The sequence below is a fragment of the Canis lupus genome, chromosome 6 (genome assembly GCF_003254725.2).
Source record: "Canis lupus dingo isolate Sandy chromosome 6, ASM325472v2, whole genome shotgun sequence".
Taxonomy (NCBI): Eukaryota; Metazoa; Chordata; class Mammalia; order Carnivora; family Canidae; genus Canis; species Canis lupus.
The window spans coordinates 51,654,410-51,671,433 of record NC_064248.1 but is presented as its reverse complement, the minus strand read 5'-3'; the positions used below and the strand labels follow the sequence as shown (position 1 = coordinate 51,671,433).

General features: G+C 33.0%; 1 protein-coding gene, 1 long non-coding RNA gene and 1 pseudogene across 5 annotated transcripts in view; 2 read left to right on the top strand and 1 right to left on the bottom strand.

Annotated features, from left to right (window-relative positions):
- DPYD (dihydropyrimidine dehydrogenase) overlaps nt 1–17,024 on the bottom strand; it is a 796,351-nt gene that overhangs the window by 693,491 nt on the left and 85,836 nt on the right. The window lies entirely within an intron of this gene.
- On the top strand, nt 3,003–3,098 carry LOC112641138 (U6 spliceosomal RNA; annotated as a pseudogene).
- The window catches only part of LOC112640801 (uncharacterized), a 184,068-nt gene continuing 173,836 nt past the window's right edge, over nt 6,793–17,024 (top strand). Inside the window, exon 1 of the long non-coding RNA XR_007411431.1 lies at nt 6,793–6,981. This is a non-coding gene — a long non-coding RNA (uncharacterized LOC112640801). The remainder of the gene's footprint in view (nt 6,982–17,024) is intronic.

Here is a 17,024-nt window from a genome sequence, read left to right as displayed (position 1 = left end):
CTTTCCTCTGCAACTAGTTTGTCAAAAATCAACCCGATGCCATCAATTAGGATGAAATGCTGCTAAGAGACATGTTTAAATCTTAAAGTGGAAGGTTTGATAACCTTTTTTTCCCAAAATTTAGAAAACAGCACCTATCTTTATTTGATTTTTCCACAAATAATTTATAAATCACATATGGAAATAGATACTTCTATTTAATTGCTATGGGCATATTTGTAATAAATCTCTAATTTTAAATATATACACATATACACACACATATATTTATACATATGTTTTTGTTTAATGGAATTGTTTCACAGAAATAAATCTGTCCCTTGACAGGATATTTTGTTTTGCATGGTTGAAAAGCTTCTAAACTTTGCATTTACCAACAGGGAGTAACAAAATCAAACACTAGATCTGAATCTCTTTATTTAAAAACAAATGTTCTGGGGATCCCTGGATGGCGCAGCGGTTTAGCGCCTGCCTTTGGTCCAGGGCACGATCCTGGAGACCCAGGGTCGAATCCCACGTCGAGCTCCCGGTGCATGGAGCCTGCTTCTCCCTCTGCCTGTGTCTCTTCCTCTCTCTCTCTCTCTCTCTGTGTGACTGTCATAAATAAATAAAAAAATTTAAAAAAAAGAACTTTAAAAACAAATGTTCTGAATTGGGATAATGTCTTTAAGACTCACAATACTATAGGAAATGTGAAATTAAATTGTTAAAACCAAAGGAAGGGTATGTTAATTGCACTACTATAATTAAGAGAGAATTTTAGATCTCAGTTTAGTCATTTAAAGTTACTCCCTAGACTAGAGCAATAATGCTCATGGCAAAAGAAAGTCACAGATAACAAATATTTAAGGCAGCCCACTACAACAGTGTAACAGTAGCTAAGAATCAAAAGCAAACACAGAATAAGTCCACAAGAGCCTCTTGTCATCCCAATATCTGTCTGAAGTCCCCTGGGAAAAGCTGTGTAATGAATGCAGTAAACAAACATTTTTAAAAAGAAGCTTTTATTATTTCTTATAATTTATAAATCCTTCCCCCAAAAATCAATGTTTATCTGATTAATTTTTGGAAAGGGTCATTTTACAGTAAAATCCATGTGTAGACCACCTTTAAAAAACAGAATTCTTAAGGAAACTTCACTTTTTCAGATTTATATTTTTAAAAATACATGTTTTTGGAATCTCACACAGATTTCAACAATGTTATATAATAAATGCATTTGACTCCTTTTCTATGTAGTGAATTAAGAATATAAAGAAAAAATATATACTTTTTGTTTGTTTTGTTTTGGCCCTGAAACCTTCAGACCTGACTCTTCTTCAAGTAACTTTAAACTTATCTTGGCCAACACAGTTGCAGAAGAACAAGCTCATGAAAGACATTAAAAAAGAAACAAAATTATTGGATTTTGAGTTCTTAAAGGCTCATTCCTAGCATAAAACAGAGTTGAAAGACTATTTGACTATTTAGCTTTTCTGGCTACAGGGATAGGAGATGAATATATTCTCCTGAAGGTAGAAGAAAGAGGAAAGTCAAACAGAGAGGCCTGAAGTGGCCCCACTAAGCTCTCTGTGGCTCCAGGACTTAAGGACAAGTTCTCAGAGTGCAAAGAGGGTATTCCAGAGCATATAGGTATTTCTTCATTTTATTCATAAAAAGGCTTAACTTCAGCAGTGATTTTATCTGGAAGTGGTTAAAATTACATATCTTGCCATAAGGTGGAATGGGAACCCAAAGCGAGTATCATGTTCACTAAAAGAAAAGGAAAAAAGGCTCCATGTTTCACACTCCATGAGTCTGTCAAAGCTTATTGTGCCCAACAGAATGAAAAAGGGAAAGAAAAGAAAAGAAAAAAAAAGAGAAAAAGAAAAGAAAAGAAAAAGGAAAAGGAAAAGGAAAAACCTAGTAAGCATCTAATGGTCTGATACCTTCACCAAAAATATTCTGTATGCTGAAATGGAAATCAAATCCAATATTTTTTTCAAGAATAATATTTCAAAGGAGAGATACATGAGTTTAATTCTAATTCAGACAAATGTTATTCCTTTATCATAATGAGAAAAACATCTCAAGCAGGTAATACCTTTATCTGTTCATTCTAATCATAAATAAAATTAAGCATCAGATAAATCTATTGGGTAAGAGGCAAACAGCCTTATAGTATATCAATAACATTTCCCTAACACGAGGGACAGCTATAAGTAAAGGGGTTCCAATGTTGTATCAAAGTCTATTCTAGGCCTAGTTCACAGGAGTACACATCTGAAAAAAATTATAAACCTATTTTTATGCAACTGATACCTTAATATGTTGTTCATTCTAAAGGATTCTATAATGTAGTATAGGACTATTCCAGAAGACAATTTCAGGCATAAGAAAGACAGAGGGGACTTATTTCCAGGTTACAAAAAAATTCCAAACAACTCCAAAAAATTACCTTGTTCATGGTGATTACTTGCATTTCCTATGTTTTAGGTGCCTAATAATTTCCTTTGAACAAGATAATTGCAAACCACCACAGCAGAAGCAAGGTGATGCATGTATTTTACAGAAAAGAAAGAAGGGAAAGCCAAAGGGTAAATTAAAGGGAAAAGGGAATACAATACAATAATGAGTAAAAAAAAAACTACTCCTCAGATTAGCAAGTGCAAGAACAAGAAAAATAAGTGATTAGTAATAAAAGATGGGAACAAGAAAGCAGGCTTACTAGCCTACAACTAGGCTAGTTGTTCCCACAAGCAAGTGGGAACACACAGCAAAAATGAAAAAAAAATGAAAAGACATAAAAGGTACTGGATTTAGTGCTGACCAGAATGCACTATCATATCAGCAACCATGGTAATATTTATAGTTTTCTATTGGCATATCGAGCTGAACTACAGGAAACTAGCCAACACTGAGGACTTTCTCTCTGTTAGTCACCTTCTAGGAGCTTTGCCCATTTTATCTTTACAACAACATAGTTACCCATACTTTATAGATGAGGAAACAGGCACAGAGAGATTAAGATAACTTACTCAATTGGAACGATACAGAGAAGATTAGCATGGCCCCTGCGCAAGGATGACACGCAAATTCGTGAAGTGTTCCATATTTAAAAAAAAAAAAAAAAGATAACTTACTCAAGATCATACAGCTAGTAAGGGATATAAAGGTTTGAACGCAACTAGTCTGTCCTCAGAGCCAGAATCAAATCCCTTAGAGAGTGCTTCAAAAAAGTAAACTGAATAAAATGAATATAATAAAGTTCTGAACATATCCTCTCCTAGATGTTGGTTGTTAAATGTAGATTCTGGACTGGATGTATAATAATACTTTACTAGTAAAATGGGGCCTAAGTTCTTAAAGAATTCTGTCTTAATTCTGTCTAGACATGCTATACTTTATAATGTAGAAAAATAAGGAATCCAATATACACATGTTTAGGCCAAATTAATACCCATAAATATTTTTCATGCAACAGTTTTTATTTGAGTCTGTGACACCACTGTGACAAATATAATGAGCAATTAAATCCCCAAGTGCTCAGATTTTGGCAGCAATTAAAGCAGAAACTAGAAACTAAGCATCAAAAAAGAACTGGTTTTGGTGGCCTTTTGCCAAATGAATTCCCTTGGGTTGAAGGAAGGTCTAGAGTTTCAACTGTGATAGATTTTATAGTGTTTTATATCTCATCTGTGTTAAGAATTGTATAAAAGTATAATAAAGCAAACAAATAGAATTATCAATAGCAACAGGGGAGTAAAATAATATATAAGGAGATCTCTGAATGCTAAAAAATTTAAAAAGATTACTGAGCTATCTTTGTTTAAACTATACCAAACAATAACAAATTCAACCAAATATCTACTGGTTCATATGCTAGATGGAGCTGGAAATAATAAAAAAAAGTTAGCAAATTAGGTTATTAAATTTAAAAAATCATATTTTCATTTGACTTAATTTCTATGGGACTGCCTTTACTTTATAAAATAATCACAATAACTAAAACTAAACAGGTTGGATCTAAAATTTATATACTAACCAAGGTTTTAAAAATTAAAACACCAAGTTTAATACATGAAGAAACTTCTATATTATTAAGGTCACAGAGAGTTGATGGCATAGCTACTGAAATGGAAGTCCTGGAATTACTAAATCATAAAAAGCTCAAAGCTAATTTCAATTTAGAATAAATTCTTGCAAATTGTACTATATGTTAGGCATCATACTAAGCACCAGGAATATAATAGTAAATAAGTACCCCCAAATTGATCAAAATCTAGGGAGAATAAAAAGAAGAGACAGGAATTAATTCTCTTTGGAGCAGACATGTCTGTAAGTTTATTATTTCCGAACATCTTTTTGAAACGAGTCAAATTTTTCTAGATTAAAAAAAAAAAAAAAAAAAAAGACTAAGGTAGTAAAACTGGCTCCAGCTTCATACTTCAGTGTCATTGCATGCCTACTGTTACTTGTCCTCAGGCAGGATACTTAACTGAGTTTATTCTAAGTGAAATATACTTACTTCTAGGGCTGTAGGGACATCTTTATGCCCCCATTCAGCAAGAATAGGTTACAGAAGAGGAGACCTTCCACCCTCAGCAACCTAAAAGATTTAAGGGTCAAAGCTGTTTGGGGTGGGGATAAATCAGGAGAAAAAGAACAAAGGCCAGACTGTGCTGCAGCTCATAGTCTCCAGGCAGAATTTGTGAGGTACAGAGATTTTAACACAACATACAGTTCCCTCCAGGACTTCCTTAATGTTTTACCACCAGAGCTTTGCTCTAGTTAGTGTTACTTCACTCTGGCAACTGTAAACATCACTCCCACCTCACCCCCTGCCCCAGTGATATATGTTAACAGTCATACTTCAAACATATGGCCCGTTAATATTCTGAAGGCTTTCAGGACTCATGTTTTACTAGACAATTGTAAAGGATCTTATCCTAACATAGTAGCTAGCCTTGCTTCCAAATTCCTTGTGATTTACATTGTCCCTAACCCCCACTAACTAAAAAGTATATGATCAGTCACTCCTCACAATCTCAGTGCAGCTCTTTCTGCCCATGGGTCCTACTGCCACACTATAGTAAAAGCACTTTTTTGCACAGGGGGTTAAAAATAATGAGATAATATATGTTAATCACTTAGTACATTGAATAGAAGCTTTTAAATAAGTGATAGAAGACCAGGAAAAGAATAAAGAGGAGGAAAGGGAGGAACATCCATGACCCACCATAATACTAAGGGATCAGATTTTACAAAGTGAGGTAGAAAAATGTGCATTTTTCATGCTTTTCAGGCAATTCTTCTGAATAATAAAATAAAATAAATACAGTCCTATAAAAATATTTTTGACTTTTTGGTTATAAGATACCTATGAGAATATAATAAAAATCATGATCCTTTCTTCTTAAAAAATTAAATATTCTCACACACACACACACACACACCCATATGCTGTATATAATTTTAGTCAGTCATTGGATCCCCTGAAACCTATCTATGGCCCTAAGTCTCTGCTTACCAAATTTTAGTATCAGGAAATATGATTTTGCAATGAAACTAGATGACACAAAAACAAAAGTTACAAATATAATTAGTTGTCTAAGTATCTTGAGTAGCAACATTGAGTGGCAAATTCCTGTTAGTGTCTGATAATGACACTTCAGTGCAAACTTTCGAACTTATACAGAATATAATGCAAAAGTCAAATCTGTTGCCAAAGTAGAAATAAAAGGTAGGCATCACTTATTCATTCAATTATTTACTTAGAATCTAGTAGGTGCTGGATACTATGCTAGTCACTGGAGATACCAAGGTTAAAAACAAGTAAGCAAACAAACAAACCCTATTCATTTTCAAAAAACACAATTTCAATTCAATAAGGTAATTTTTATCAGGCATGTATGTTCCATGTCAAGTGGGCGAATCATTGCTACATATTAATCACGCATTAATAATCATTACAAATCTCAGATGGTTGGAGGCCTGCAGCATACTATATTTTGAAGGACCCACAGGGAATTTTTACCAGGGAGAGCACAAGTCTTATGGAAGCAACTATAAACACATTTTAAAATCTGAAGACTTTCGGGGCAGCCTGGGTGGCTCAGCAGTTTAGCTCCGCCTTCAGTCCAGGGCGTGATCCTGGAGACCTGGGATGGAGTCCCACATGGGGCTCCCTGCATGGAGCCTGTTTCTCTCTCTGCCTGTGTCTCTGCCTCTGTGTCTCTCATGAATAAATAAATAAAATCTTTAAAAAAATAAAATCTGAAGAATTTAAATAGCATACCCCAGCTTACCACTGAAACTCTAAGGTGATTTGACATTGATCAATTTAATGGTTTTCTTTAAACAGTAAGGTAAATCAAAAAAAAGATAATACCAGTGTTTCTATGTAGTTAGAAATTCCTAAGATCTAAATTAAAGTGAAGAATGAGAGAATTAGGTGAACTCATTCTTCCAGTAAAATGTTGTATTTTCAATTTGGCACTCACCAAAACTAGGCCCACTGACGTTGTTTATAAGTAAGAAATAATGATTATATTTAGATCTTTAAAAATTCTAGATGAGCATTCTAATACCAATACATAATTTCCAGTTCTAATCAAGAGATTCATATTTCAATAGCTAATTACTTTTCCCTTCGGTATGTCTTAACTAGTCTAATCCTTTCAGGGAACATTAAGACATAATCATATTTAGCTAATGTCATTTCACTAATGGTGGCCAGCTTACAATGAGGCTCTGTCTAGGAGAATCTTCTTGAGTCACAATGAAATGGAATACAATATACTAGGAGAGGTAGTAGCTGTGGGGGAAATCTGTTTTTAAAGAAATCTGTTTTTAAGTTCTGCTTTGCAATTAAATTGCCTATGTGTTTTTAGGAAAATGCTTAACATCTCGATCTGCAAATATTCCCTCGTGGAATAAGATATCAATGAAGATAATAAAAGCAATGATATCCACTTGCGAGGATAAATTAAAAGAGATCATGTAAGTGAAAATCTATTCTAAACAAGAAATACATTTATAAATGGATAGAATCAATCTCATTTCCAAGTTCATAGTCTAAATCAAAGTTGTATTTACTTTGAAATATGTTAAAATTTCAACTTTCATTCATAGTAAGATTTAAGTAATCTTTTAGTACTTTCCTAAGGTAAGCAAAAATTGAAACAGTTGTGCTGCAAAATCCTATCTATTGATCATTAATTCTTTTATCTAGGAAGGTTAACAAAATTTGAGATTCAGGATTTATTTTAATTACCACACAGTTCTTTACACAATTCACACTTATGTTTTGATTGAGTCTCATATGGTTTACAGGATAATGTTTCAATTATTTGAAACAGGTTTCAATCAAATGAAACAATATTCTTTCAACAAATATTGTGGAGTAACTGTGTGCCAAACACTGCCAATCTCAAATCACACAAATCACACCTCAGTATTTGCTTTTTGGAAGATATTATTATTTACTTATACACTTAATCTTGAGAAGGGGGATGCTTTTAAAGAGCAATTTTAAATAATGAAAATCTACTATTTCAATGAGGGAAAGTTTGCTCACCCTCAAGTTCTTTATGATCCAAACAATCTCATTTCCTACCAGGCTTCCTATGCTTAATTTGCCTTAGTCACAGCCTCCATGTGGCTCCTTATACACAAAACTACCCATTCTCCCCAGGGCTTTTACACTTGCTGCTCCCTCTGCCTAAAATGATCCCCCTCTCCAATTCACATGGCTTACTCTCTCATCTCCTTCATGTCTCTGTTTAAATGTCACTTCTTTAGAAACATTTTCCCTAACCACTGTCTAAAAATTAACCTACCCTCACTCTGCCCCTTTGTCCTACTTTATTATTCTTCATAACATTTTTTATATTTGACATATTACAGTATATTTGAAATACTAACTATAAGTTCTATGAAAGCAAGAGGTGCTTGGTTTTTAATTTACTACTGCAATTCCACATGGTAGTTAACCATTAAAAGTTTTTTGAATGGATGTTCTAGGAACCTCTACATACATTTAGACATACATGAATCAAATGCTAACTTCAATTAAAAGTGCAAAGTGAAGTCAGTGAAGGCAGCTAATTATCTTTCCTCCAAGAAACATTCCACTGTAGCCTTATCTTGATGACTACATCATGGTCCAATTTTGGTTCTTCAGTCTTACAAACTAACAAAGTTAATTTTGTCAGTTCCTGACAATGAGTCTTGCCTTTCCTGTTCTGTCCCACACTAACCAAGCTAACAGAAAATAATGTATAAAACTGGAGTGCAAATGCACTCAATTATTACGTGAAAGTGTTACAAGGACCAGGCTATCATAATAACATGATCAGTGAAATTCTACTTTTAGGAAATGTAGTATGGAATGACAAGTAAAAATCAAAAGTTGCTTAGTGAGCATAAATTTTAATCAAAAGTAATCAGAAACTTTTAAAAAGCTTTACTTCAAAAAGACTGCATAGAGTATTATTGCTTTCCACAAAGGGATCCATAGCAGTGATAATATTTGGCTTAAATAGACACTGTCTTTAAGATTTATTTATTTATTGCCTTTGTTAAGATTTATAACTCATTTTTTCTATCATTCTAGAGTTAAGCCCTCCTAATGAAAATATTGGTAGACTTAACCCTAAACAAATATAGATCTGCCACTGAATTTAACTCTTTAAGATAATTTTTCCTATATATAACCCTAAACAAATATAGATCTGCCACTGAATTTTAACTCAAGATAATTTTTCCTATACATATATATATATATATACTCATAAGTCACACTCAAATATTTTTTATGGTGAAAAAAAATCAAAAAGAAAGTTACTTGCAAGTCAAATACACTGAGAAAACAAGGACTTCCAAATAAGCATTTTACATATTTCTAATATAAAAAGGCAAGCAAACAAAAAATCTGAAAATGCCAGAAACTGCTGGTGTTTATTGCATATGGAAAAATAAGAAAAGTGTGTGTGAGGGGGGAGTTGTACTGTAAATCATAATCTGCATTTGTATTATTTTCTCCAGATTTAGCTTCAATTTCTAGTCATTTCCAGCCCTCTCATTCCAGTTCAACTTAAAGATACCTACAAAATAATATGTTTGCATATATATTTTTGATGAATGGCAAAAACACACTGGCCAAACTCACCTTGTTCTGTTCAGTGATACAGTGGAAGATGAACAGGAAGCTACAGAAGGAATGGGAGTTTTGATCATCTTATCTGTCTCCTAAGCTTGTCTTTGTACACTCATATTTAAACACTTCTTTAGCACTGGGGTGGATAAAAACCGGACTGAGCAGCACAGGTTAGCTCCCTGCTGGCAGTTCCTTGTTATGATCTTCAAGTGAATGTGAGGACTTCATGTACCTTCAAATGCCCCTCTGGTGGATATTCTGTGCCCTGCTATATTAAGTAAGGCTACTATGAGAAAACTAATTCCAAGAAAATCAAAACTTTCCCAAAGGATAAGTCTTCAGGTATGATATATTTATGAATTAATTTCTATAAAAAGTCTTACTACCAAAACAGATTATTAAATTCGCTTTTTAATACAAATAATTTCATAGTACCAGACACTTCATATAGTGGCTAATTTGTTATCATACATAAGGACTGATGCCAACATTGAGCAATCTATATTAAAATGACCATCAACCACCATGATCCAAAAGCTATTTGACATATGGAAGCTTAAAAAAAATTTCCTAATAGTTTTTACTAACATCAGTATTAATTATCACATCACTGAATTAATTACCACCACTAAAAAACCATAGGTTTTTCTAGTTCTGTAGAATCCCAAACCTATTCCAGATTAAAAATTGGATATAATCTGAAGGCTTTAAATTTAAAACAATCCCTTGTTCTTGGGGAGTCTCTCTCCAAGGTAGCAGGTGATTCTAAATAGGTGCCATCTAAGCAGATGAGGGAAACTTTGGGGTCGGGGTGAAGGGGTACATAGTAAATATAATTCCAATATCACTACTCTGGGCAACAGTGGTATACTATTCTAGATCTCAAAAACAATTTTAGATAGAAGTTTTTCACATAAAGGATTGTTGTTAGACTATTTATGTAGACAGTCTACATAATAGTCTACATAAATTTATTTATTCCTATGTATCATTTTAAGTTATCTCAGTTCTCTTATTTGAAACAAAACCCCTTGATATCACAGCAAAGTGAATCAATTTACATAGAGGAGGAATTTAGTAGATTGGGATACAGATATTTTAGTCTTTCGTGCATCACAAATGTTAAATGTACATCACAAAGAAAAATATGTAAGCCAATTCAATATAAACCCCATTAATGGTACCTAAATTGATAAACTGATTTTTGTTTAAAAAGGAAAAATAAGCCTAATACATAATTCCCTATACACAGTTATGGAATGCTTGGTATTAGATATCAAACATTAAAATCTAAAATAGTACTTCTAATCATTTATCTTTCAAATCATAGGTGTGTTTTGCATATGTGAGAAAAGAGTAATAGAATCATTTAAGTTCTTGTGTTAACCTAAAATTCAGGAAAGCAATCATTTTTAAGTTGCAAAACATAAAGCCTTGTAACATCCTTTTGGTTTTGAAAAAATAAAGGCTTTTACTTGACAGTTACTTACATAAATTTGTATGAAAAAGAGAAGTTGGCAGAGATTTCTAAATTCATAACAATTGTCTATTAGTCTGTTTTTAATAATTTTTCTTTGGCATGTAATCCTCTTTAATTAGATTCCACTCTCTGTTGTTTCAAGATTCCATAAACTGGTGTCTTATATACCAGCTGCTAAAGCAGGAGTTACTGTCTAAATGATATTCACAATGAGTATTTAGAAGGTTTACAATTATACCCTTGCTAATAAATTGTGCTATTTTCCCCAACAATTTTAAGTGCTAATCTTCAGAAGGCATTTTAAAATTAGCAAAAATTCTGTCAAGAGATTTACAAAAATTGTTAGCATGAAGATAATTATGTCACAGTCCTTGGACTCCATCTCTGATTGTGTGCATAAATCAGAAAATGTCAGCTGTGTTTTCCCTTAATAATTATCCTTACAGCAATATATTATAGTCTAAACTCCTATTATAATTTTTGTTTCTGGTTTCTAAAACACCAGTTATCTCAAAAGTTTGGAATTGATTAAATAATTCATATTCTCCAGAATTAGTAATTTCAACTCTAAAATTTTAAGTATCAGCAGTAAGTAGATCAATATGGAAGATATAAATTCAGTGTTCATGAACCCTCCAAAACAAAACACTTGAATGTGACAATGATTTTTTTTTTAAATATTGATTAGGTAAAAATCTAACACAGCACATAGTAGGCATACGGCGGTAGAGATAGGAGTAGAAATTGTAAGATATATTTACTCTGTATTTCAATGGCAGAGGCACATGAAATAGTATCTGTATATTTGAAATATATATCAAGGTACTTAATATCTGTTAAGATACCATTTTCTTTATAATAAAAATATGACTTTCATTTCAAAAGGTATGAAAAAACTCCTTTTCTTCTGATAATCATAAATTATATGTGTTTTGATTTTCTCGGACTAAACAAATGACAAGCAAAGATAAAATTCTGATTTAAGTTCAGTAATCAGAATAAAAACCAAAGCTTTAGACAATTATCTTTATTTTTAATTAGCTATAATAGGAAGTATTTTGTTTGGTATGTTCCTCACTGAATCAAGCATTTTAGAATTAGCAAAGATATTCCAGTTCTCTGAATACTCTCATACTGTAACTTATCAAAATGGCTGGACATAATAGTTTATAAAAAAAAATATGAGCACATTGAATGAAAGATGAATGAATGAAAAGAAATGAAGAAACAAATGGAAAAAGAGTGCCTTTTTTGTAACACTAGTTTCATGAAAAAAAGATTTGGGGGGAAAAAGCTTCGAAATATCATCTGTCAACTACAATGAATAGACACATTTTCATGTTACTCAATATTGTGTCCTTTTGGGCAGCCCAGGTGGCTTAGTGGTTTAGCACCGCCTTCACCCCAGGGCGTGATCCTGGAGACCCAAGATCGAGTCCCACGTCAGGCTCCCTGCATGGAGCCTGCTTCTTCCTCTGCCTGTGTCTCTGCCTCTCTTTCTGTGTCTCTCACGAATAAATACATAAAATTCTTTTAAAAAAATCGTGTCCTTTCCATGAAGTTTCAGGGTGGAAAAATATATACATGTGTGCATTAATTGATAAAAAACAGAAACTTACAAAAAAAAAAAAACAGAAACTGAGTATTATTACTAAATTTAACATTATAAACCCTGAAGTCACATTAAGTTAACATGACCATTGATTGATAGCTCAAAAAAGAGTAGAGGAGCTAGAATCAGTGACTTCAGCAGATCCTTATAAACCAATTTTGTGAAAAATAAGTTTGTAGCCTTAGAAACCAGACTTCTTTCTTTTTGATTAAACCAATCAATACATAAAACTCTCTCCTACAAAATACATCAACATCTTCCACGACGACTTTAAAATGGTTTAGTAATAAACATTATTAACTTTCACTCGTCTTATAGTAAACTCTTAATAAAAATTACGTGCTGAAAATAAGGCATATCAAAAACTCGTATTTTTTAAATATTTATTTTTAAGTAAGTTCTATGCCTAACATGGGGCTGAACTCATGACCACAAGATCAAAAGTCCTATGCTCTACCAACTGAGCCAGGCAGGTGCTCCTGAATTAGCATATTTTAGTTTTTCTTTCATTTCAAACTTTATTTAATAGTCAGATGGCCAATTACAAGATATGTCCTTATAAAATTAGAAAAAATACAAGTATATAAAAATTTATCATCTCCTACCCTAATTTCTAATTCCACTTTCCTGTGCTAGACATTTTAAACATAATTACTACATTTTTATAGAGGTTTCCATGGTCACATAAACACACATGCTTTATGTTATGATGAGTCTGTGTGTGTGTGTGTCTGTGTATGCAATTTTTTCAGTGGAAGCATCCTTTTTAAAAAAAGTCCCCACATTTTTCTTTCGTGATAACATACATGTATCTCACCAACCAATAAATATGCATCTAAAATTCCAAAAACAGCTTAAATTCCATTTTTAACAATTTTATTAATGATACAAATATACTTTTATCATAGCATTTTGTTATGAAGAATGCAATAATATATACCACTGTCCTTGGGTGGTGGTAATTTTTCTTATTGTGGGATAAATTCTTCAGAATCCAAATATTAAGATCTTTTTTCTTCATTGTAGCATATATTACTAGCTAATTCACCAAAAGTTTGTACTTAAAAGCACACTAGCATAATATGAAGTGCTTAGGGATCTAAAACTGCTAGTGATGGATATTATTAATTTCCTACACATTTGCGAATTTGAGACTAAAAATATTTTTTAATTCTATGGCTACTAATGAGGTTGATCATATTTTCCTGTGTTTATTGGCTGACTACATTTTCTCTTTCCCTATTCATATCCTTTGACTTTTTAAAATATTTACATTAGAAATATATTACCAGACAACTTTTTCTTTTGTTTCAAGTTTTTATGTAAATTCTAGTTAACATATAGTGTAATACTGGTTTCAGGAATAAATTTAGTAATTCATCACTTACATAAAACAACCAGCGCTCATCACAAGTGCTTCCTTAAAGTTCATCACCCATTTAGCCCTTCTCCCCTCCAACAACCCTCAGTTTGTTTTCTATAGTTAAGAGTCACTTATGGTTTGCCTCCCTCTTTTTTTCCTCTATTCTCCTATGTTCATCTGTTTTGTTTCTTAAATTCCACATATGAGTGAAATCATATGGTATTTGTCTCTCTCTGACTTATTTTGCTTTCCGTACTACACACTAGCTCCATCCACGTTATTCAAATGGCAAGATTTCATTCTTTTTGATGGCTGAGTAATATTCCATTGAAAAAAAAATATATATATATACAAACATATACACTACATCTTCTTCCATTTATCAGTTGGTGAACACTTGGGTTCTTTCTATACTTTGTCGATTGTTGATAATGCTGCTATAAATCCAGAGTGAATGTAACCCTTTGAATTTGTATTTTTGCATCCTTTGCGTAAATACCTAGTAGTGCAATTACTGAATTGTAGGGTAGTTCTATTTTTAATTTTTTGAGGAACCTTCATACTGCTTTCCAGAGTGGCTGTACCAGTTTGCATTCCCACCAAAGGTATTAAAGGGTTCCTTTTTCTGTGCATCCTTGCCAACCTCTGTTGTTATTTTTAGTCAATCTGACTGGTGTGAAGATATAGTTCATTATAGTTTTGATTTGTATTTCCCTGATGAATCAGTGATGTTGAACATCTTTTCATGTGTCTAAAAATTCCAAAAATTCATGGCTAATAGTAGCCATCTGTATGCCTTCTTCGGAAAAATGTCTCTTCATATCTTCTGCCCATTTTTTTAAAAAGATTTTTTAAATTTATTTATTCATGAGAGGGGGTGGGGGCAGAGACATAGGCAGAGGGAGAAGCAGGCTACATGCAGGAAGCCCAATGTGGGACTCAATCCTGGATCCCGGGATCATGCCCTGAGCCAAGACAATCACTGAGCTACTCAGGCGTCCCTCTTTTGTCCATTTCTTACTGGATTGTTTTTAGGTGTTGAGTTTAATCAGTTCTTTATAGATTTTGGATACTACCCCTTCATCAGAGAAGTCATTTACAAATATCTTCTCCAGACAAAAATTGTTTCTATTTGACTCGTTTAGGGCATATTTTGCCATGAAATCATTCCTTGTTGTTTTTCAAGTACACTAAGAACAATAAGAAAAAAATGTAAAAACCTATGAGATGGAGTTAAAATGGGTTTTTAGATGAAAATTCACAGCATTAACATATATAACTTAAGAAAGAAACATTAAAGTATTGAAAACTATAAAGTGATTAAAACAACTTAGAACAAAGAAAAAAGAAATAGAATCCCTCTGCACTTGTCTAATGAATGAACACTAAATTTTTGAAGTTCAATGTTGTAGTATTTTGGTTGAATCTTCTTTGGATCACAAAGAAGTAGCAAACAGAAAATGGATTGTTGTTTATGTCTAAACTATACAATTTAATACATTCAAGTGACATCTGAATAACTGGTTGAAATGAGAGGTTAACCAGATACTGTATTTTCTTGTAGGAAAACATGACATCACTAATACTTCCTATTTTTGCCTTTTTTTCCCCATTTTTACTTCACTATTTGTTATGTGTTCATTTCCTAAATATTTAAACTTAGGATAATCAATGAAGAGGGACACCTGGGTGGCTCAGTCAGTTAATCGTCTGACTCTTGATCTCAGCTCAGGTTTTGATCTCTGGGTCATAAATTCAAACCCCCCATTAAAAAAATGGCTCCATGCTGGGAGCATACTTAAAAAAAATTTAATGAAGAAAACCTCAGTAGGCTTTTTGAGATTTTTCCTTTTATTTCCTCTTTTATTGTTAAACAAAATTGTATTAATTAGAAAAAGTATGAATGGGGATCCCTGGGTGGCGCAGCGGTTTAGCGCCTGCCTTTGGCCCAGGGCGCGATCCTGGAGACTCGGGATCGAATCCCACGTCGGGCTCTTGGTGCATGGAGCCTGCTTCTCCCTCTGCCTATGTCTTTGCCTCTCTCTCTCTCTCTCTCTGTGTGACTATCACAAATAAATAAAAATTTAAAAAAAAAAAGAAAAAGTATGAATGAACTCATGTGCACACTGATGTCAAGTTCATGAAAGGGCAGAAGTACAAAAATATTCACCTATATCTGGGCCATGTCACCTTCTGCATGCTCGGGAGCTAGAGCCCCATTCTCAAATTCTACTTGTCTCCAAGAATTTTCCTTTTTCTTGGTAGGTTTTAGTGGCAAAACAGTCAAATTTTTTTTTTTTTTTTAAGTCTGAAGCATCAATAATATTTTTAGTAAGCCCTTACTGGGACAGACAGGAATGTGTACAGCTTTTTCTGCTGTGCTTCACTGGAGGAAAAGTATTGTCCAAGAGTTTTTCTTCATGAAGGAAAAATGATGCTGTCAGAGGTTAAAAACTGAAATAAGGTAAATTAACTTAAATTCATCGTTCACCCTAATGTAGAGATTCATAAATCTGACCTATTTAAATATTCTTGCAAGTTTGGACATGATTCAAACAAAATTATAAGAAAAACAGTATATTTACATGACCAAAATGCTGAAACAAAAATGAAATGTGAAAACTGAAAGAAGATAGTTGATTATGTAGATTGTAAGGCTGAGATAATTTACATGTGATGAAAATTACAGTATCAGTTTTTAAATTAATGACATTATCAGTCATCATTATTCTCTGAATTGGTCCTTTTATGAGATTATCACAGAGACAAGAGAAGATTGACCAAAAGATTAGTGACCCTTTCATCCCATCATAAACCACAAGTGGCTTAACTTGTCATCAAAAAATATACTTATCAAAATTTCCATCAACATAGCCTGGAAATATTGCACTGCACTGCCTCTTTGACTTGATTCTGGATATCTCTTATTAGTGATTATCTGGATATACTCAGTAAGCAGAGTAAAAGGACATATGGCAACTCTCCCCATATTACTGTGTGCAATCTCCAATGCTAAAGTTTAAAGAAAGAATAATCACTGTGTTGCTGAAATGAATATGTGACGTAAGTACTTTTTCATTTAAACCAGTTTCCTGACAGATAGGATCATTGAAACAGCATCTTACTGGCTACTCAAAAGGAGTAGCTGGGGTGGGGTAGGGGGAAGGGGGGGAATTGTTTGTTCCTCAGCATAAGCAATTCAAATATATTAACCAAATGAATAGATCTTAAATTAATTTGGTACACTATATATATTACTTATTTTGTCATTAACTTTATCAAGCTAAAATGTAATCTCCATAAGAGAAGCAATCTTTCTCCACTTTGTTCATGGCTGTGTCTCCAGGGTATTAAACAGTGCCTGACCCACACTAGGTGTTCAATGAATACATAAAAGCCATATGATATGTAGAATAAAATTTTTCATTAA